The sequence below is a fragment of the Urocampus carinirostris genome, chromosome 9 (genome assembly GCF_059441175.1).
Source record: "Urocampus carinirostris isolate Australia breed hairy pipefish chromosome 9, RoL_Ucar_1.0, whole genome shotgun sequence".
Classification (NCBI taxonomy): Eukaryota; Metazoa; Chordata; class Actinopteri; order Syngnathiformes; family Syngnathidae; genus Urocampus; species Urocampus carinirostris.
In genome coordinates this window covers 18273395-18295645 of record NC_142357.1, presented here as the reverse complement: position 1 = coordinate 18295645, position 22251 = coordinate 18273395, and the positions used below count along the sequence as shown (strand labels likewise).

At 37.4% G+C, this 22251-nt stretch overlaps 1 long non-coding RNA gene and 1 pseudogene across 1 annotated transcript in view; both read right to left on the bottom strand.

Annotated features, from left to right (window-relative positions):
* LOC148359484 (uncharacterized) overlaps nucleotides 1-13932 on the bottom strand; it is a 37583-nt gene extending 23651 nt beyond the window's left edge. Inside the window, exon 1 of the long non-coding RNA XR_015851424.1 lies at nucleotides 13637-13932. This is a non-coding gene — a long non-coding RNA (uncharacterized LOC148359484). The remainder of the gene's footprint in view (nucleotides 1-13636) is intronic.
* Nucleotides 13933-20193: 6261 nt separating this feature from the next.
* LOC148359483 (U2 spliceosomal RNA) lies at nucleotides 20194-20317 on the bottom strand (annotated as a pseudogene).
* Nucleotides 20318-22251: the final 1934 nt, after the last annotated feature.

Genomic DNA, 22251 nt, shown 5'->3' with positions numbered 1-22251 from the left:
AGACCTGGAGCTACAACTTGTGGGGTCAGTTTTAACTTGATCTTTGCAGAGATCTGCCTTGATTCAAGTACACCGATGCTAGCATGAACCGTGCCAGCAGCTCTCTAAATTGCATTCTTACACTGAAAGGAGAAGTCCTTCAATTTTGTTTTACTTTTTTGTAACGACAATAAAATAATGTCTTCAACTACAATTATGTGTTTGTTTGTTATTATTTGTAGATCTCTAACTGTTATTTTGTTACAGCCGTATACTTTCAGTCGGTAATGTCGTCATCTAGAGGTAAGTTTAACCCTTGGAGGCTTTTATGAAGGTCCGACGCTACTTGGTGGATTTTAATTTTTCACAGGTAGTCCGGGAAACTGAGAGATCTCCCCACTGTTTGTTAACATGTGGCAAAAAGAAAATGCTTCAGTTGTTTGAAAAAAATAATTCCCTGTGCCGAAAACATGTTTGCTACCTTCCGGTAGAACGCTAACAACTACGACCTCCCCGACAAACACAACAAGGCGCTCATCAAGGCAAACAGTTGATGCGAGCTGGCTCAAGTGTGCCTAATGTTGCATCCAGTGGGTGTACAAACGTCCCTGTGTTCAAGGTGACCGGCTACGAGCATCACCACAGCTTCCCTTTTGCACGTTTTCTGCCAAACCCGGTCCCTGTCGCCGTCCGCCTCACAAACTGTACAATCAGCAGATGTCTTTATAGTGGAGCCCACTGCCACATGCACACCTCGCATTCGCTGCCAGTTTCATTTTGGCCACCATCAGCCGTCCCCCGCCGCCCACCCCGACCCCATAAAGATTATTCTTCCTCTTCCAAGCATAGCAGACAAGCAGACGCATTTATTTGCTGCTCCTTAAAGGCGGCCTCAGGTTGCCGCTTAAGTCGGTGCTGGGGATCCGACGGCTGAATAGGCGAAGGTTGTCCATCCCTTTGTGGGGCCCGAGAGCCGATTTCAACAAACCTCAAGCCGGTCAATGGGATCCGACGCCCTTTGTAAAAGTCGAGTCGGACCAACTCATCCCTGTCAATTATTTTGTCACAAAAGGACTGAAGGAAGACTTGACTCAGCTAAAGTTTCACTCAAAAGCTCCCCCCTGCTGGATAGTTTTGTTTTTTTTCAGGTGTATATTTCTGTTCAAACGTTTAGGGTTGCTTCAAAAATTCCCCTCTTGAAAACAGCAAAGTTTAAAGGATTAAAAAAATACTGAAAAATCTCAATGTATTTTGCAAGCCATTTGATTAATAAAAAAGTGTGACTTTTTTCTTCTTCTTTCCTAGAAAAGCTACATTAAAAAAAGTAAAATAGGGAAAAAAACGTATACATCATGTTACATAAAAAAATCTGCCATTGGAATTGTTGAAATTAGCTAACTTACTATAAAGATGGCGGACAGTTTTGCTAATTTTAAGTATTAAAGAAAAAAAAAACCTTCCCAAATACGACTGCTACTAAATACTTGATGACTTAATGAGCAAAATTATCTCCCGGGGAGCATTATTTTTCCAGTTAAACCATCTTAATTGATATTGGATATTTTTATGTATTGTATTATTCAAACAATACTATTAATATACCATATATACAATAACCATGGTTTTATTTTATCTAGTTACATAAGAAAACAATGACTGCATAAATTCATTTTACGTTTATATATATATATATATATATATATATATATATATATATATATATATATATATATATATATATATATATATATATATATATTATTTATTTATTTATTTACTTATTTATTTGTTTACTTATTTATTTATTTGTTTGTTTATTCCCAGAAAAGCTATTAGAAATAAAGTCAAATGAGAAAAATAATCCTCAAAGTTAATCATTTTAGAACGTTTTCAAAAATTATCCGCCCTTGTTTTTTATCATGACAATTTAGCTAACATGAATTTAATTATACATTAAGTCTAGCTTTTTTAATATAAAAAAAACTTAAAAAATGAAATGAACAATACTATCTGATACTGGCAATACGGTAGTTGGCAGATAGTTTTGCTCTTTTTAAGTATTTCAGGTGCAGGTATACTTTGTTGTCATTCTAGTGCATATATATCCAGAATGGAATTTGATACATTATGTCCACACAGTTCTCACACAATAGGAACATTTCCAAAATACATAAATATTTAATTGTAGCGCAAGAGCAAAATGTTTCTCATGTTATGAAAAACATCATACTACTTAAAACCATACAAAAATACTGTTTATAATAATACTTATAATGAAAAAAAATTATCTCCTGGGGAACATTGTTTTCCAGTGAAACCTGCTTAATTGATTTTCCTCACATTTTATGTATTATATTATTTACTACCATAATATACTGAATATACTCTTCCTGTGAAGTATGCCTAAAATCCTAATTCCAGATGTACCAAAAGTAAAATTGAATGCTGTTCCTGAACTATTAAGAAAATATGGACGATTTTGGTGTCTTTGAAGGGTAAGACTCTGAAGTTATGTCCAAATCTGAAATAATCACTGCAAGTGCTATTTACATCAAGTAATCTGAGTAAGAACACACATAAATAGAAGGTTTTCATTCTCGCCGTGGTTTATATTTTCTTTTTGCAATCAAAAGTCTACAGATGAGTGAGGCATGGGCATTTTCGCTTTAAAACGGGTGAGACAATAGCTTGAAACCTTACCTAGTACCTCGTCATATTTGATCACAATCTGATAAATTAAAGATTGTTTTTTACACATTTTTCTAATGGTAGGTCTAGGCGTTTCCAAAAGAGGCCATTTAAAAAAGACCAGATCAGATGCTTTACATCTGTATATTTTACTTTGACCAATTTTTAGACATCATGAAAGAGTGTAAAATATTTGATTTTCCTCCCAGCCATCAATCACTGATTGTGCACACTTGCGCGTAATAATCGTGAGTAAAAATACATCCCTGTTTGCATTTTTAGTACGTTTTCGTTTGGCTCCTATTTCAATCCAGCTCATAAAATGGAATAATATTACGTTGGGAATTCCATTGGCAAACCAAAGTGTCAATCCACATTTGAGACAGGCCCTATTGGCTTAACATTTATAAAACCAAATTGGTCATGACATTTTTTTTCAGTACAGGCCCTCATGGGTTTTCACAGGCTAAGGACCATAAAAAAAGCTTGCAATTGGCCAAGAATGGTGTCGATCAAAATGTCAGAGGCTAACAGCTATAGTAGAAGGCATTTGACGAGTCTATTTATTTTTAAAGCCAAAGAGACGTTTTACAAAGAAGATCGTCAAAAGATGCAGGGCTGATTTTATGATTTTTTTTTAATCTGTCAGTATTATCGTGTGTTTTGGAGTAAATATTTTACACGGTTGTATTCACTGGACTCTGGTGAAGTAACCAAACCATATTTGTGGGGAATCGTGTCAAGAGTAAAATTTCCCAGCATTTTTAGTCGAACTTTGCTGTCTTTATAGTTTTCAGGGATCTTGTTTGAACTGATAGTGATGTAATTGTGATGAGTATGTTTTTAAATTATTTCTTGAATTCCAAGAGTTTAAGCTTTCCAATGATATTTGGCCCGATATATTTCAATGACTACTAACATCGTGAAGACACGACTTTTATCATCAACAATCTGAGGGAATTTAGAGGGATATCATGTATACAGTAATGCAATATATTGTATAAATGTTTGTTTTTAGCTTAACTAGAAACATAATGGGCAAATTACGCTAATTTTAGTTTATTTTTTTTATATATTACTATAAGGAATACTAAATCAAATTGAAACAATTTATAGATTTTTTACTTCTTTTCATAGAAAAGCTATTTAAGAATATAGTTAAATAAGAAAAATAATCCTCAAAATGAATTTTAACAGAAAGTATTCAATAATGATTTGCGTTTCAACTCAGCTTTGAAAATATCCCCAACTGCTAAAAGTCTAGCTTTTAAAAAAAATTAAAAATACAATAAAATCTGATACAGCGTTAAGGCAATTGCCAAATATTTTTGCCCATTTTAAGTATTTGTCATGTATAAACTTATAAACGTTGTACCATACAAAATTAAATTTAATAGATACTTTTACGAGTGATAATACTAATACTAATACTAATAATATGCAAAAGGTTCTTCAGTAGGAACATGTTTTTTCCCAGTGAAAAACGCTTGATTGATTTTGCATCATTTTTGTGTATTAGGTTATGCATACTATATTATCAAATTTGTATATATACTGTACAATATATTTAACATGTTTGTTCCTAGTAAAAATAAATGTCATTAGCACTCTGCTCGTTTTAAGTGTTTTTCTTAGTTTACTAAAATTGATATTTAGCTAAATTGCAAGGATGCATACCGTATTATTATTTAAACCAAGCAAAGTTTAAGAGAAAAAAAATGTATCATAGAAGACAGGATTCTCTTCTTCTTTTTTTTCTTCAATATTTGCAGCGTTCCACAGTAAATTGTGCCTGACTATTTAAAATGTAAGCCAGGGTTTGCTGGTCAGAAGTGCAGTTATTCCTACCTGACCTGCCAATGTACATCAAATGTACTGTTAAATCTTTTGGACCCCAAAATATAATTTTGTCGGATTCATTTTGTTCTCAGAATACCCATCAAAAGCCTCCGAATAAATGTTTCAGACGAGTTATGCAACTTGAAACTTACAAAATCGTACATCAAGAGTAAAGCAAAATCTCAAATATTTGAAAAAGTGAGCTCACTAGAACAAAATGTCCCAAAATGGTCTTAAAGTGGGTTGAGAATCCCAGCGAGGAGCCTGGCTTTTGATCCCAAAATGCATCCCCCCAAAATCTGCTCTCCCAGATTCCAATTCAGCTTCTTTTATCTACCACAGCAGGTAGTTTGTCACAGATGGGTGCAGAAATGCACTAAATTTTCTCCATTCCAATCATCATCGCAAACGGCGAGCTTGTCTTGTCTTGGGAGGACAATTTGTCTTTTTGCTTGCTCAAAGATTGACGTGAACAAAATTTTAACAAGTAGAGATTAGAAGGAGTATATTAACACTGCCTATTTTCACTGTGGCCAAAAATGTTTATGATTTTAGGTATTCATTTTCATATTTGACTAAATTAAAATTCAGTGTAATGATTTGGTATGCCAGATCATTTTGATAATTTGAAGATGTCTTGTTATATTGCACAGAACAAGTAAATCATATAGTCCTATAAGAGGAAAATGATTCTAATTAATTGTCTATTGGGATTTCTTCCTGTGCAAATTATTCGAATCTATGTTTTCAATATCCTAGTTTTGTTTCTCACATATTGATTGAATTGGTCTGTGCCCAAGTGAGTGTCAATTTCGTTTTGTCGAGGAATCTTTAGTTATTACATCCCCTATTCGAAAATTGATGGTATTTGCAAATACTGTAAAAAAAATCTGTAAAAAATAAGATAAGTGGATTAAAAACATGGCATGGTGTGCTAGAATGTGTGATAGGATCATAGAGGAATTTATGCATGATGATGCACGCCATCATTACCTGAGTGTGATTAATGTGAAAATCCATCAATTGACACGGCAAAATACCTCCCTATTGGAAAATGTTTTGTCTAATTTGTGGTCATAAATGTCATACTTGAACATATCTAAAACTGGTATAATGATTTGATGTAGTAGATGATATAGATTGTTTGAAGATATCCTGTTATGTCATACAAAACAAGTAAATACTATAGTAAAATATGAAGATGTTACTTAAATGATCATAATTATTTGTCAATATTGATGTTTTTCTGTGAAAATTATGAGTAAGTTTTTAATATCCTAGTTTGCTTTCTCATGGAATTAGTATTGCAATTGGTCCATGCCAGATTGTGTTATTTTTGTTTCGTTAATGGGTCTACAAAAAACACTACAAATAATACTACTATAGAAACTAAACAATGCTAAAAAAATAAAGATAAACTGTGTAACACTTATCACAGTGTGCTAGAATGTTTGATAGGATCATAAAGACATTAGTGTCTGGTAATGCCATCATTACCTGTGTGTGATTAGTGTGAAATCCATCTTGTTACGCCGCCTCTAATAAAAGTAAAATTTCAGAAGTCAAAGGAACAGAAAACTTTCAAGGACTTATATTTCAATTATTTCACTTTTGCATTGGACAAAAATATTGATCCACAATTAGAAAAAGGTTTGTTGTTTTTGAATCACTTCCCAATTCTCACAAAGTTAAATGACAGTTGGAACTTAGTGTCATATTCAGGAGTCAGGAGTTGACTTTCTGGACCTCCTGCATGCTTTCATTTTAGCGATATGTTAGCGACATGTTAGCGACGTATCAGCGGCATGTCAGTAACGTGACGAAGACGAGAAAAAAAAGTAACGTAACGAAGTTAAGATGGCAAAATATAAAAAACTGCCACGCCTCGTCTGTCGCCATTTTTGTCGGGTCGCGTGATGGTGGCAGACATGCAAGAGCCCAGCCGGGCCCTTCTCGCCAAAAAGCACACGTCCAAATAAAAAAGTTCTCCGCAGTTGAAAATAATGAGACAGTTATCGGACCAGCACTGAGGCCACTTAAAATATTATTTTTTTGAGAAGCATTCTGTTAATGTGTTAAGAGAACTTTATGAATCCACGTTTTTATGAGCCTTTTCGTGAGTGTAAGGATATAGAGATAGGGAGGTGTGTGAGTGAGTATGTGTGTGTTAGCTCTTGGCACGGTGTTTCTTTTTCACGCCATTTGGTGACTGATTGGGTTGAGATTCGGTCTCGTCTTGGAAGTGTAATCGTTACAAAGTCAGGGTGAGGATTCGCGCCTCGCCCGGCGACCCTGGTCGACCCGGTCCCTACACTGAATGCGTTTAGTCGTCTTGCTGGTGTTGGCCTGAACAAAAGGCCAAACTTCACTTATATAAGTACCGTATTTTTCAAATTATAAGTCGCTTTGGATTATAAATTGCATCAGCCAAAAGATGCATAGTTAAACTGGAAAGAACCTGTATGAGTCACTCTGGAGTATAAGTCGCAAATTGGGGGGAAATGTATTTGATAACATCACACCAAAAACATACATGCAATCTTGAAAGGCAAGTTTGAATAAAGAATAAAAAAACATATCCACTGCGTGAAATTTCCCCCTCAGCATATATCACTCACGCAAACGTTACTAAAATTGTATCTTATTTTTGAGGAATGAATTAGAACAGTAAAACAAAGAGAATTTGCACCTTTAATAGAAATCACTTTTGAGTAAGTTAAAAATATTTACTTACTAGCTAAATGATGACTTATCTTCTGAACAATCTTTTCCCTACTTTATCTGTTGATATTTTGACGGTTCATTTCAGAGTAACAAGCTTTATAGTAAAGCACATAACAGGTGTCAATACATGTGTTATTCGAAAGATTACTGTTTTGAATTGCTGCTTAATCGCAATGAAAGCAACTCATTTATGAGTCGATCGAATGGTATGAAAAGTTAGTGTCATTTCACTTAATTAAGTATTTTCACCTTGCTCAAAATTGACATCTATACCATTTACAAATGATCTGTGCTTTATTATAGCATAGCATGGCATAGCATTGCATGGACTAGCAAAGAATAGCAAAGCATAGCATAGCATAGCATAGCATAGCATAGCATAGCATAGCATAGCATAGCATAGCATTCAACCTTAGGCTAGTCGAGCTTGTCCTGGCTTATTTTAGCCTAGTAGAAGCAAATTATATTGCTGGGCTTAAAACTGTAAGCTATTAAGAATACAGCTAAACTGGATTTATAAAGAAATGATTCTATGTACTTTAAATTGCATTCTTCACGTATTAGAAGATAAAGGTTACAATAACAAAGATGTATAACTAGTGTGCCTTCACCCGCAAAAAAAATACATAAAACCCATTTGTTAACTTTTGTGAAAATACAAATTCTAATTCTTGGACACTTTTGCTAAAAAACAAATAAAAAGAATGCTATCAAATACACCATTGTTAATCATACAATATTTGCTTTAAAATAGATTCAGGTGAGAAATAAAGACTCACCTAGCCTGGAAACAAAAAGTACGCAATTGATGTTGCTAATTACCCAAACAATCTTCTGCCAGTCCATAAATAAGCAAGCAAATAAATCATCCCTAACACTTCAACTGAGCAAATTGCTCTTTTTTTGGCCTCACAGATTGGTCTTCAGCCTTGAATTTGAACCAAGACTACACTTTGCTGCCTTGTTTAACTGCATTTTTATGGGCACAGCACAAAACCACTTCAAATCACTAACTAAAGAAATAAATCATCGAAATTTTGGCACAAAACATCTGTGCGATACAATGATATAAAATATAAGCATGTGCCGTAAGGTAGTAGGCTGAACCAGAAACTTTTAATTGCCTACCGTTATCCCATTTTTTCTTTCTTGCAGGAAAGACATAGTGAAAACAAAATAAGAAAAGAGAACCCTACCCCACAAAAACGGAATTTAGAAAAAAATCAACATCATTCCAGTTTGCATTTATATTTCTTTAACTTATATCAATATAATATATGTATTTTGCAGCACATCAACTCTGTTCCTTTTTCTGCCAACTTTTTGCACCAAGATAATCTGCAGCTTTTGTTTTCATTTGCTTCAAAGTCAAAGTCCATCAAATGGGCACCTGCACAAAGACCCTGGGTGCATGTGCGCGCCGGTCCTGTTGTCAGGCAAGCAAATGCTGAGTGACGTGCGTGTTTTTTGACTTGCTCCACATTCGCCAGCGACTTGACAAACGTTCTTTCATGCTCGACACGCGTAGCAAAGTCAACATGCACTTGCACGAAAAGCCGGCATAAAAAGTATTAGCTGGCGGAAGATTTTATTTAGAAATTGTGTCCAATACAAATCCAATCGTTGAAACGAGACAGATAAGCTCAATTGTGAAAGTGTGGCATAAAATAAGAGGTGACATTCATTTGGCAGTGTGAAATTGCCGTACCTACCAACGACATCATCAGTAGTTTTTTATGTCCTTTTGCCAGATGACATGAATATTTTCTTTCTTTGTATTTTACAGAAAAGGAAGGAAGCCATGTCGCAACTTATATGGAATCATTAGGGTGACATTTCTTTCAGGTGACCAGATTCAGCTATCCCATTATTGTCAAAAAGCACTGATTTTTTTGCCTCTGGCACTCCTTCCCCATATTTTACCTTACTCGCTATTAGGATCATTGCCAACATTGAAATTACAAAAAAACAATCGATAAGCACGAAAACAAAATACTGATCACCTTTACAGTTACATTTAATTTGAAAAAAAAATCTTGCTGCTAATTTTACACCAACTGAAAACGGTGAGATATTAAAACTATCACGTATTAAATGAGTTAATATCATGTGACTGTAATCCAAAATAAAGACAAATTGCAGTATGTGTGTCTTTTTTAATTTATGGAATGTTTACAATGTAAATGTAAACATTGCAAAGACACCCCAAAAAAGACAATAGATTGACATACTCCTTTCACTTGAAAGTGACATAACGTAGCAAGAGTAAAGAATATTTGTATTTTGTGCTTTCTACAATTAACATAAGCATGGAAATGTAAAGATTTGTGTTTGCTTTTGATCCCGTTTTTTGCAACTTAAAAACTTTTTTTTTGCAAAATGCAAACCTTTAGCGTCTGATGAATATTGTTATTTGATATTCCAATGTTTGAATTTCGGTGTGTTCATAATAAATTAAATTGAATGATCAATTAAAAAGGCAATGCATTATTATTAATGCTATTTGATCAAGTAAGCCAGAAATGAAAAATTAATCAATTAATTGTAAAACACGATCTACATATTATTTCCCCATGACGCACACAGTTGAGTGTGAGAATTAAAGCCCGATTCAAACACAATCAAAAATCAGAAAACTAATTGCAATTTTGGCCATTTTCCGGTGTCACTTGAATTAATTTTGCAGTAACCTACGGTAATTTAATTTCACTGTATATACAACAAAAGTGAGCTCTTAACCTAACTCCTATTTTGTCTTCATTTTAAGTGCAATCTTGCATGGAAAAGTGAAATTAAAAAAAATGTTTTTTTTCCCTACTGCTGGGAACAATCCAAGAAAGGTCATAACATGTAAAGTTAACTAAATTGAAGTTTTTTGGGGGGTGGGTTTTAACACAGTGGCGGGTCTTTTTGACCTGAAGACAATAGGAGAGTTAATACTGGAACAACATCTGTATTATATTTTTTTATAGTGCTGGTGTTTTTTGTTTTTTTCGATTTACTAAAGTACTAGCAAAAGCAAATAAGTTGATACGTTCTTAAGTTGAAGCTTGCCCGTCTTTCATTTGATTCTTCAAGAGACTTTTGTCGGCCAGCTGCCGACATCAACAACTATAAATGCAAGTTGATCAAAAGCAGAAATTCAAAAAAATAACAGCAAGTAAAACAATTGAGATGTCGACGTTTGCAACAATGAAAGTCTTGTGCCATCTGTTTGACTGATTCCTGGCTATATCCCATCTCTTTATTTACATACTTGTTCAAAGATTAAACATCTTTTGTTTTCCTTTTTATCATGCGTGCGATATCGAGTGTGCAACAACTAAAAGAGTTTTTTTTAAACGAAGACGATTTAATTGAGATTCGCCTTAATGGCAATTTCAAGTATTTACTGTCGTGCAACCGCCTGAAAAGGCTGAAATAAATCAAAGTGACGTCTTTCTTGTCTTTGCATCTTTGTAGCTGGAGACAAACGAAGCATCTTCTCCCAAAAAAGTGTGTTTACCTCCTCCCATGCACACTTGAAATGCGCCCAAAAAGTAAGAGTACAGCAAAGGAAGAAAGTTAGGAGTCCTCCGCCTTTCCATGGAGGCTTCCAAAGAAAAAGTCACTCACATGATTACTCAAAGTTAACCTTACGTGTGGGGAGGACGAAGGGTTTGAGTGGGTTGGGGTTTTGGGGGTCGTTTGAAGACATTCCTTGTGTCATACTCGCAATCGCTTTCAACTGCCGCTACTCAAACAGACTTTCGGATGAAGCTGTCACATCACAGTCATCTTCAAATTCCAAATTCGGCCTCAAAATATTTATGTAATCGCTCGTTCCCAACGAGAAGTTGCTCTTATTTTATTTACGCCGCTGGGACATTCGGTAAAAGTCCGTAGCCTGCAGACCGTTTAATATCCAAGACAAACTTTTGTGTGTGCGTGTTTATGGGAAGTGATTTGCTGCAGAGGGCAAAGAGGCGGGGCCCTGTTGGTGTAAATCTTCAAAGATCAGCTCCATCTTCTTCCCTGCTCGCTTAGCAACAGCGGCCATTTTGTCTGCATTAGCATTGGTCGAGGACCAGGTTCACTTTTTAAATGCGGTGCTTGATTTTTATCCACGGTTATGATTTTAGGCCCTGTTTTGGTCGGTTTTAAATTTTTCAAAAGCTTTTAAGTTGACATTGAAATATAAAAGCATTTTTTTATAAGATTTCTGCAGCGGCACACTGTTAGATAACTTGTTTGTTATTGTGTTTTTCAGACAATATAACACTCGTCTGTCCAAGCACTATGTTGTGATTATGATATATATATATATATATATATATATATATATATATATATATATATATATATATATATATATATATATATATATATATATATATATATATATATATATATATATATATATATATATATATATATATATATATTCGTATTTATTATTACGGTCTATTATCCTACATTTCTTTCTATACTCTTTATTATATGATTACTCTGTTTTTTTTTTGCCTGTGCGACATAAGAAGGGCATAATGCTAAGTATATTCTCCTTGCATAAAATGTTGTATCACATTTCCATCAATGACAAGTCTATTCTATTCTATTCTATTCTATTCTATTCTATTCTATTCTATTCTATTCTATTCTATTCTATTCTATTCTATTGACTGTTGTTCCTTGTTTTGACTATTTTGTACCTTTTACATCTTTGGCAGTATTGAGCAGTTCTTTGATAGCCACACCCTTGAGAACAGACGTGCTTTTTGTAACCTAGTATATTTATTAAAATGAGAGGGCTCATGGGAGAACCTTTAGAACAGATTGGACATTGCACCTTGAGGGTTTTTGTGGTGAAGTCCTCTACCATTCTTTCAAGTTAAAAACCAATCTATGCCCTCGCTATAATGAGTCCCTATTAAAATATAAACTTATTGCACATTCACATCACTTCTCAGGTGAAGTACAACCATCCAAAGGTATCAATACCATGAACCCGTCCTTTGAAATGTCCTTATCAGCTCTGGCGACATTAATTGCTTTTAATTTTTCCAATTAGCGCCATTTTTTTGTTCCCTAAAGTGCCAGAATAATTACTAGAGACAAATATGATTTAAAAGGCGCTTTCACAGTCTGGCGTTGTATGGTGTAGCAGTATTTTTTATTTTTTTTGTCTTTCCGCCGAGTGGGGTCTCACGTGACAGATAACCGGTTGACAAATACACACACAAACACACACGCACAAAGACTGACTTTATGCTTTGGTACAGACCACAAGCTGCTTGTCATTTTTCTGGCTGGAACCTCTCAACCGTGACGCTTACACTGTAAGCTCTGGTTACCCTGTGACAAATATGAGTTGCAGATGTTGATGTTTCCCATTTGAGATTCAGTTTTGCACAACTCTCTTGTCAGATATCCCCCATGTTGTGTCATATGTCCTAAAATAGCAGATCATGTCATAGCAGACATGATAGACATCCTTACGTGACACATCTTCAAATTTAGTTTGTCCTATTTGAATTCTGCATCACAATTTCAAGTTATCTCTTCCCAGTATAAATATATTCAAATATTTTCAAAGAATAAGATTGCAAGCATTTGATTGACACAAAAAAGTAAACCCATGAGTGTTAGGATAACACTTTTTGAAGTGTTAAACTGTTAGTTTTCTGGGGGCAGGGAGGACTAAACTGTTGTTGCGCAAACTGTATGGTGATAAAATTCTCCACCGTTTGATTAAATAAATACACAAAACAACACAAGGGAAAATTTTCAGACGTGTTAAATTAACACGTACAGGTGTTGACACTTTTCTAATATTAATCTCACAATTGAATTTTTGCTACTTTTTCTAAGTTAATCATTACGTTATAAAGCATAAAGAATCGAGACAATGTATTTAATTAGGGAAATCATTTTGTCATGGATGTAGAGGACGCGGCGCCACCATTATTGAGCCCTCACCATGTCCTCACCAGGATCAAACCTATGCACTTCTAATGAATTGAGAATATCCATATGTAAAAAAATCCAGCAACAATTAAACCTTCATATGTAATAAGTATTCAAAATCACCAGAGTTGCTTCCATTCAGTGTCCACACCGTTGAGCGTTCATCTAACATCCTTTAAATTGTAACCTTTTCTTCATACTGAACTTATGTTACTAGAATCCAACAACTTTCTAGAGCTAAATAGGTTTTCTGTTCAGTGGTGAAAAACTAATTGTCTTATGGGCCTATAAATACTTCATAGTATTAATGTAACACTAGCATTTGTTGTTGCTCTAGACAGTCTTATCATGAAAATCTTAATGTGGAATCACCCTGTCACAGGTACTGAATTTGGTGCTCCCACCTTACCTCACACCCACCCATCTGCTCCCATAGACAGAAGTTAATCCACACACTCACCTACACACTGCAATGACGCATCCACAGAATGAGCCCATTTGCCAGCCCAAAGCTCTGATTCCATTATGGCGGCTTTTAGGGGAAATAGTAGGGTGATCCAAAAACCGGGCGATAAACCGTTTTCCCTAAACAGAGAAAGGAGTCTGCAATGGCGCACATGTCGCCCGGCGACCAATACAGGACTGAATATGGGCCAGTCGGGCTCACGTTAGGGAGGCGGCTCTCTGGGCCTGGATTTTGGGGATTATGGATTGAGACGTACAGCTGCGAGGCTAAAGTTACACTTTTCATTACCGCAACTGAGGGGGTCCTGCCTGCTTTTGGGAAACTGGTCCCATTTGTGAGAACCTCAAATATGCCCCTGTGCTCCTTAAAACACCACCCAACCCCACTCAACAGCTGCCAGCCTTCCCTTGGTATTATTGTCTTTCTGTATAGTCATTCTTTACCTGAGGATAATTGTTTTTGTTGGAGCCAAAACCGGGAAGGGGGTGCTGTTATGCTTTCTTGTTTTTGTGCCAGGAAGGAAAAAATATAGAAGATGGGTGGGGGGGCATTAAGAAAAATAGTCATTCACCAAAAGAAGCAGAGTAGAAAGAGAGAGAAAGCGAGCAAGCCAGCGAGCAGTATGCCCCCTTCTGGCTCTTTTCTTCTGCGGTTCCTTTCTTCTCTTCTTTGGCTGCCGTTTGGAGATGTGAAGAAACGTCTTTTGATCAGCGCTGACAGAGGCCGAGCCATGTGAAGAGGCTTGCCGGCGGGTCCCCTGCCCGTCCGCGACAGGCAAAAAATATCCCTAATAAGTATGGGGAACAGACACGCTGTGGCAAGGGTCCTTTTGTGGGTGGGGCTGGTGCTGGTCCACCTTCGCCCACCTTCGCACTGTGGCTAGAACGCATGCAAAAAGCATGTTTTCAGCCTTTGCCCCTAATAAAGTAATGATTTGTTTTTTAAAGGTGAAACACAAACACCTCATTGTATTTTTCCAGGCAAATACAATATGTTCAGAACTGTTTCTTTAAAGCAGTGCAACAGAGGAGTGTGGTTGGTACGGAGTAGTGGGGGAGTGACGAAGATCTCATACCTGTCAATGTGTACGTTCTCCCTGTATTTGATACCTTTTTTTTTTTTAATCTAATCAAGTTGTGTTCGCTGCATAAGATTTTTCGAACAGAAAATTGAAAACAAAACCAAAAAAAAAAAAACACTTTTTTGTTAGATCAATCTCGTCTTTCCCATTTGGCCCTAATCCGGATGGTCTCAGTCACTGGCAGTAGATAACAATGTCATCATAGATTACTAATATTGTCGCGGTACTCTGCATAGTCTGTCCTGCTGTGAGTATATAGGTGCCAAATAGTGTTTGAAAGTTTTCTTATCGCTTAATAAGTGGTTTTGCAATTCTTAATAAGGGGTGCTATTGGCAAGGGTTACCTGGAATTAAATCAAGTCTGTTAATGATACCTAAGTACTTATTGTACACTTAAAGTGAAAGTTACTGTAACTTTAAATGAATTTACACACAAAAAAATGATTATTTTATGTTTCATTTTTTCTGCCTTAGTAGTCCGCACACGCAAACTGAACGAGCTATTGCAAGCGGTAAGCAGTCACAAGCAGTGAACATTTAGTGGTAGCCTCTGGGACTGCTCGTGTTAAAAAATTTCATAAACTGAAATTCTTGTGTTTAGATGTGCTCATTTAAAGAAGTACCACTGTATTTGAAAGTCCTAATATTTAAAATCAAATATTTGTGTGACAGAAATATTGAATAATTGCATAACACTCCACTTATTGAAACATAAATATTTTGTTTGTTTGTTTGTACATGATTCAATTGTTTGTTTGTTTGTACATGATTCAAATTGAATCGTTTCTTGTACATGATTCAATTGTTTGTACATGATTCAAATTGAATCGTTTCTCCGGCGCCGTCACGAATGGCAGCCACTCCAGCAGCTCCCGTTTTATTTTCGATTGTTCTCAGCTCAGGGATGCTGCTGGAAAAGTGAATTTCCCTTCGGGGATGAATAAAGTATCTATCTATCTATCTATCTATCTATCTATCTATCTATCTATCTATCTATCTATCTATCTATCTATCTATCTATCTATCTATCTATCTATCTATCTCAATAATTATCCGTCATGTACCCTGTAGGAAAATGAAATGCTCTCAAGCGCGATGATTGTTGGACATGTTCGAAAACTACGTGAAGCGGCATGTTACATAGGCGTCGTCAAACTTCCTCGTCTTTGCTTTCGGTAGACTTTCGTTTTTCTCTTTATCCCTGTCTTCCTCCGCTTGTCTTTTCATTGAGTCCCTTGAGGGTCTGCACTTCATACTCATTTTCTGTGCTATGAAAGAACAAAACGCGTATGCTTTACCAATGTAGTGGAGATGCACTTTATTCTTGGACTGTAAAAAAAAAAAAGTTTTGATGTCAAACGGTGCGTGATAACTTTTGAGTAATCATGTGAGTGACTTTTTCTTTGGCGAAGCCGCGCACCGCTCCAGGGGCAGCACAGTATTAGTGAACCATTACTTTAAAGAGACGTTTGGTATTATTTATCGTTGCCCAGTGGTAAAAGAAGGGCAGCACGGTGACTGGGTGTTTGGTGCTCAGCCACACGGTGTGCAGGTCCAGGGATTAATTCCAGCTATTGCAGCCTCCCTGTACAGAGTTTGCATGTTCTCCCCGGGCCTGCCTGGGCCTCCTCTGGCAATCAGGTACCCTTCCACATTCCAAAAAACATACATATCAGGTTTATTGGCCGGTTCAAATTTTCCTCAGCTGAAAATGAGTGTGTGAGTTGTCTGTCTCTGTGTGCCTGCGACTGGCTGGCAACCAGTTCAGGGTTGTGCCCGAAAATAGCTTGGATGGGCTCCAGCACCCCAGCTACCCTACTGAGGATAAGGGGCACACAAAATGGATGGATGAATAGTAGTTGAAACACTTCATTTATCAAAAGAACAATATTGATTTGAATAATAAGCAATAATTCATTATATGGATATGCATTTTTTTTAAATACTCAAAAGCAAGATCTAATTAATAATATAATTATTTTACATGACATGAGGATAACCAAGATTAGTGGTTCTCTAGTGGTCTTAGTTAAAGACTTACCAACCCACCCTAAGAGCACTCATTTTTAGCTGCACTATACTACAAAATAATACAGCAACATCTAGTGATCAAATACTACACAGTCTCCCTAATATGCAAAATTTGCACACAAAAAAAATCCATTCATGTTGATCTAACTCTTATGACTGTCATCATGTTATATATTACAAAAGATCACTTTGACAGGCAGTAGCACAGAATGAAAAATTGTCAAAGTAGATTGTCAAGTTAATGCTTAATTCCCTACTCCTGACTGTGACTCAAACCACATTGTTGCACTACTGCGATAATAGATTATTAGTGTTTTTTGTATTTTATTTTTATTTTTTCAAACGTACAGTTCAGTGTTGCCAAAGTCACCACCAGCTTTTTTGTTTTAATGACCATTTTCACAGCAGTCTTTCTGCCACTGTTAAACAAACACACACACACACACACACGTAGTTGGTCTTCCATTTCATTAAATGAAGTCGGAATCATCCCATGTTCTGGTCTTTTAAGTGTTTGTTCTTTCTTTCTGATGGTGAAAAAATCCATGCTGTAAAAGCGTCACTATGGCAATGGTGACCTTCCACTTTAGATTTTATGTGCATTATCCAAACATGCTTTTTGCTGCAATCCAGAAATGTCGTCGTTGAAAGTTGAAACTTCCTACAAAGGACTCCATTGCTAATTCATTTGACAACAGTCAAAATGAACAATGCACATAAAAAAATCCTCCAATCACAATTTTAGACAATTTCCTTAGAAGGAAATGTGGTCATTCACCCACAAGAGTTCTTGTTGAGGTTTTATTTTTTTTCGGTGTATTACTGTGTTCATTTCCACGTAAGACCTCAGTCGATAATGCAATGCTGTTTGGAAACAAATGCATTTTTTTAGAAGTATTGCTGATAAAAACCAAAATGTTATTAACTAGAACTCCAGTTCAAATTGTTATCAACTGGAACTCCAATTGACATGGTTTTTAGGTGCGAGAAAATTAATCAAATAAATGCAATCTGATCTTGCTTTTGAAAAGATTACCAGAGTTCAAAATACTGGCCAAAAAGTAGAAATAGGGTTTTGATGTAAGTAATGTATGAATGTAATATTCGGGTTTCAAAGCAGTCTTGAAAGTAGGGCGCAGTTTTCAGATTATCTTTGAGCAAGATAAGGTCTTCAAAATAGGGTTTGAAAGTAAGGGGCCGGTCACACAGCCGTTTGCGGCTGAATCACGGCTAAAATTTTGCGTTTTTTTTTTGCCCGTGGTTGCCCGCGATGGAAAATGCGCAAAATTGGCCAACCCACTGTTCATCGGTGGTATGCCCGCAAAACAGACGCCGGCGACTGTTCCGCTAACTCATCGCGTCTTTTCCGCGTCATTTTCTCGTGTGGACCACGGGTATAAAAGCTCCCGAGCCGGTGTTGTGCCCAAATCCGACTCCTACGCAAACCCCCAACCCCACCCCCACCCCCTCGCAAAAACGCGCATTCTGCCGTGATCGCTTTTGTTGGAAGCGTGAATTGACGTTGGTGACTTTTTCATCCGCGTTAACAAACGCATTTTGTAGAATACGATCACACTTTATTGTTTAAATGAACGCGTTATATAGACTAGGATCTCCCAATTGTTATAATTAGCTCGCTTTATTGTTTAATAAGTGTTTTATATAGAATACGATCGCTTTTGTTGGAAGCGCAGCAGAATGCGCGTTCACGCGAGGGGGGAGGATTTATGTACGGTGTGCATTACCGTTCGATTACGTTCACAACAAAAACAAAGACGGAATGGTTTAAGTTGTATTACATTCCCAACAAATGCAAGACGAAGTGGTTTTGGTTATATGTTTGCCAGTATATTCCCTAAAAGTGATATAAAAGTGAGATAAAACGAGGTAAAAGTGGTAGTAGTAGCGGGGGGATGCAAATCTCGGCAGGGATGTATTTCTCGGCATAACACCGGGCTCTAGAAATCATAACCGCTCAAGACACAGTCCCGTGAAGATCAAGATTTCAAGCTATGGCACCGAAGAAGCCAATATGTTATTATTGTAATAGTTTTTCATTTTTATTTTATTATCTTGTTATGAAATGAAAAGAAATGTCAAGAAATAAAAATGGATTAAGACGAGGTCACTACTGTGACGGGGATCCATGTTCACCCCTTGACCTCTCAAGCACAACTGACGTGTGCTCGGCAAATCGCGCTGTATATACGCGGAGAAAGGCGTTTGACCGTCACACGCGTAACACGCTAATTTCACGTAATAACACCGCGATACAGGTGCAGAACATGCTATTACCATGCTCCACCCACGATTATCCGCTGAAACTTCCCGTCCTACCCATGTGTAACCACGCCCTGGCCGCGGCCAGAGCACGTCGTTCCGCGTCATTTCCGCGTCATTACCTCGTGTGCCGCCCGCGGTTAACACGTGCTCAAAGTTTTGAGCAGCTTAAAACTTTTTCGCGCGGCCAACCGCGTGTGAATTTCCGACCGCGAGTAAAGCACTGCTGTATCTCTTTTATATGGCGGTCTCAAAGCGTCCAAAAGCGCCCAACAGCGTGGTTCAGCCTCGATACGCCCGTGAAAGGCTGTGTACCTGCGCTCTAAAGAATTGAGCAGCGCAAAACTTTTCGCGCTGCCACCCGCGCGCGAATTTCCGACCGCGTGTTAAGCACTGTATTTCGTCTGTATGGCGATCTCAAAGCGTCCAATAGCGTCCGCCTCACAGGCAGAAATTTCTACGGCTGTGTGACCGGGCCCTAAGTCTAGAGTTTGAGCGTCAGACAAGGGTTTTAAAATGAGGTTTAAAAGTTGATCTAAGGATTCAAATTGAAAGTGAAAATAGGGTCACAAAGAAGGGTTTGAAAGTTGAAGGAGGATTTAAAGCAGGGATCTCCAACGTGGTGCCCATCGGCACCAGGTAGCACCCTAAAAAACACGCGAGTAGCTCGCGGAGAGGTTCTTAAAATATCTTACCAGTTAGGATATACCTGTAGCAGCGGGATGTCTGACACTGATGTCCGTCTCTCCAGGTGAGGCTCGTGTTATGTAAAATAAATGCAAATATGTCAACTTAAAAACAAGCACGTTTACATGACAGTTTGTGTATTTCTGCTTATGGTTGAACCAATATTGTTTTTTGTTTTTTTGATGAATACAGTTTTTTCTCGTAGGAGAAGCTAAACAATACAAACTGTCCATTAATTTAGCGTTTGAAAATAGCAGGAATAATTTAATTAGAGTTTGAAAGTATAGGTAAGGTTAAAAAGTAAGATGGGGGGAGGGATTTTGTAAGGTTTATTGTTCTATATTCTTTATCAATTATCCATTATCCGTTATCGGTCAAATCATAATATGCTACAAAGCCAAGGGGCCGAGACACTTGCTCTCAGCCAAGAGGCCGAGTCAAGGTCCTAGCCACAGAACTATGCAGCGATCAGTGCGAATGCACCGTTCCCGGAGGTACTGCAATACCGAGCCGATGTGTGGAGTGGACAGAGCAAGCTCTTATTCCATCTCCGGTTTGCAAAAATCAAACTTACAGCATTGCTGTATTTTAATAAAGCGCAACCGTATGTCTGGCATCCTTCATTGAAGCTCACAATCCAAAAATCACAGCCGGCTTACGATTACGGCTTTTATCAAGATGGCAAGGAGTATGAGTAGTTTTTCCATAGTAAAGTTTTAAATGGGTTAGGATGATAAAATAGGCATTCAGATTTGTTGTTTGGTCATGGTAAATGTACCTTATATTGTATCCGGTAGGGTGGTTCTTATAAACAGGGAACATTTCCAAAATGAGAATTTTAGTCTTTTTAACCCAAATTTCAATTGCCCATAAAAATATTAAATGAAAGAAATAAAACATTTTAAAAGCACAGCTCTGATTGCCTTTATTTTTGGGCCAAATTGGCCGTGGGGCCCCTATCCATCTGAAACATCACAAGACGTGTTTTCTCATGGTATCACATCATAATCAGGCCTTTGCCTGTCAAAATGTTCATTTTGGAAATTCTACCTTTTAAATTACACATTAAATACATATTTTAGATAAGCCTGATCAATGAAAAATGCCACAGGAAGTGTTTACTCATAACTTCACTCCATATTCAGGCCTTTGCTGATGAAACTTAAATAGGGCCCAACCTACTGCCCATTGTTGAAAAAGTAAGATGTCATCCTTTTGATTTGAGGCACTTACAAGCAAATGGTTCTCACATTTTTTGCTCAACATCAACTTGGTATTTTTCCATTGCCACACGCACACACATACTGTTCTCATTGAGTGTCTGAAACGGTCACACATTAAAATCTTGCATCCCTGCAGGGCAGGTTGAGGATTGGAGGCCAACAAAAAGATATTCAGCACTTCGTCCAAATAACCTTCAGGTGAATTTGTTTGGACTCGAGGCCACAACGAAGTCCACTTCGCGGCCTGTCACAGTTATACAGAGGCCTGCTCGACCCAAACTTGGTTTGTATGTTTGCAAGGGTCCTGGGCCTGTTTGCCGGTAATTACAGTGCATGGGTAAACCAATAGAAAAGGAAGGGGTGAGGGTTGGGGGCGGGCCCACACGCCCAGCGGGTAGGAGAGTCCTGCCACAGGAAGGACCAATCAAGTGTGAAGCAAGGATGCTGAGCCCGGCCTGCCGCTTCAGTGGGAACGGGCTTGGCGGTCGGTTCAGAGCGCCGCAACTTTCACAGATTAGTCCAGACGCTATTCTCAAAGCTGAAAGGCCGTTCACAGCAAGCGGGCTGCATCAATGCGACGGCCCGGCGGCCCAGCTCTTAAACCTACCCACAGCTGGGAGGTGGGCTGTGGCTGGTGCCAGGTTGCCATGACAACGAAATATTTCCCATTTCAGCCCAAATGAAGGCGCTTGGCTTGGAAGACAGTATTTGTAATTTTACTTACCCGTATCTGGTTGCAAATCAAATACATAATTTGTTTGTGTCCACAATCTTTGGGCTCAGTTCAAGTTTTAGACTACCAACTTCTGTGTTGGACTTAAGAGGTTACAAAGGAACATGTTCATGTAACACTATTACTAACATTTCTTGGTAACGGCCACTGTAACAAGTCATTAATAAAATTTGTAACCCACCTGTCATTTACTACATGGCACATTTTTGCATTATTCATCAAATGTCGACATTGAATAACTCTGATTTACTTATATTGTCACATACAATCTGTGGTACACTACACTATCTGCGTCCCTGAAGGGTGGGCATGTTTATAACTACTTACAATATGGAACTAAGTGAGCTGAATTTCTCCTCATGGAGATATTCTCCCTACGATATGTACTTGCACCTAAGCCAAACATACTATAAAATGAAACACTGAACTGAGGGAGTCAGGTTGTAAGCGCACATTTGATTTTGTGTCACCAGTAGCGAATAGTAGGTAGTGCGTGGGTTTGGTTGCGTGGTTAATACAGGAACAACAAACAAACTCAAACAATGGGGCATACATAAGCAATGAGTTTATGGTG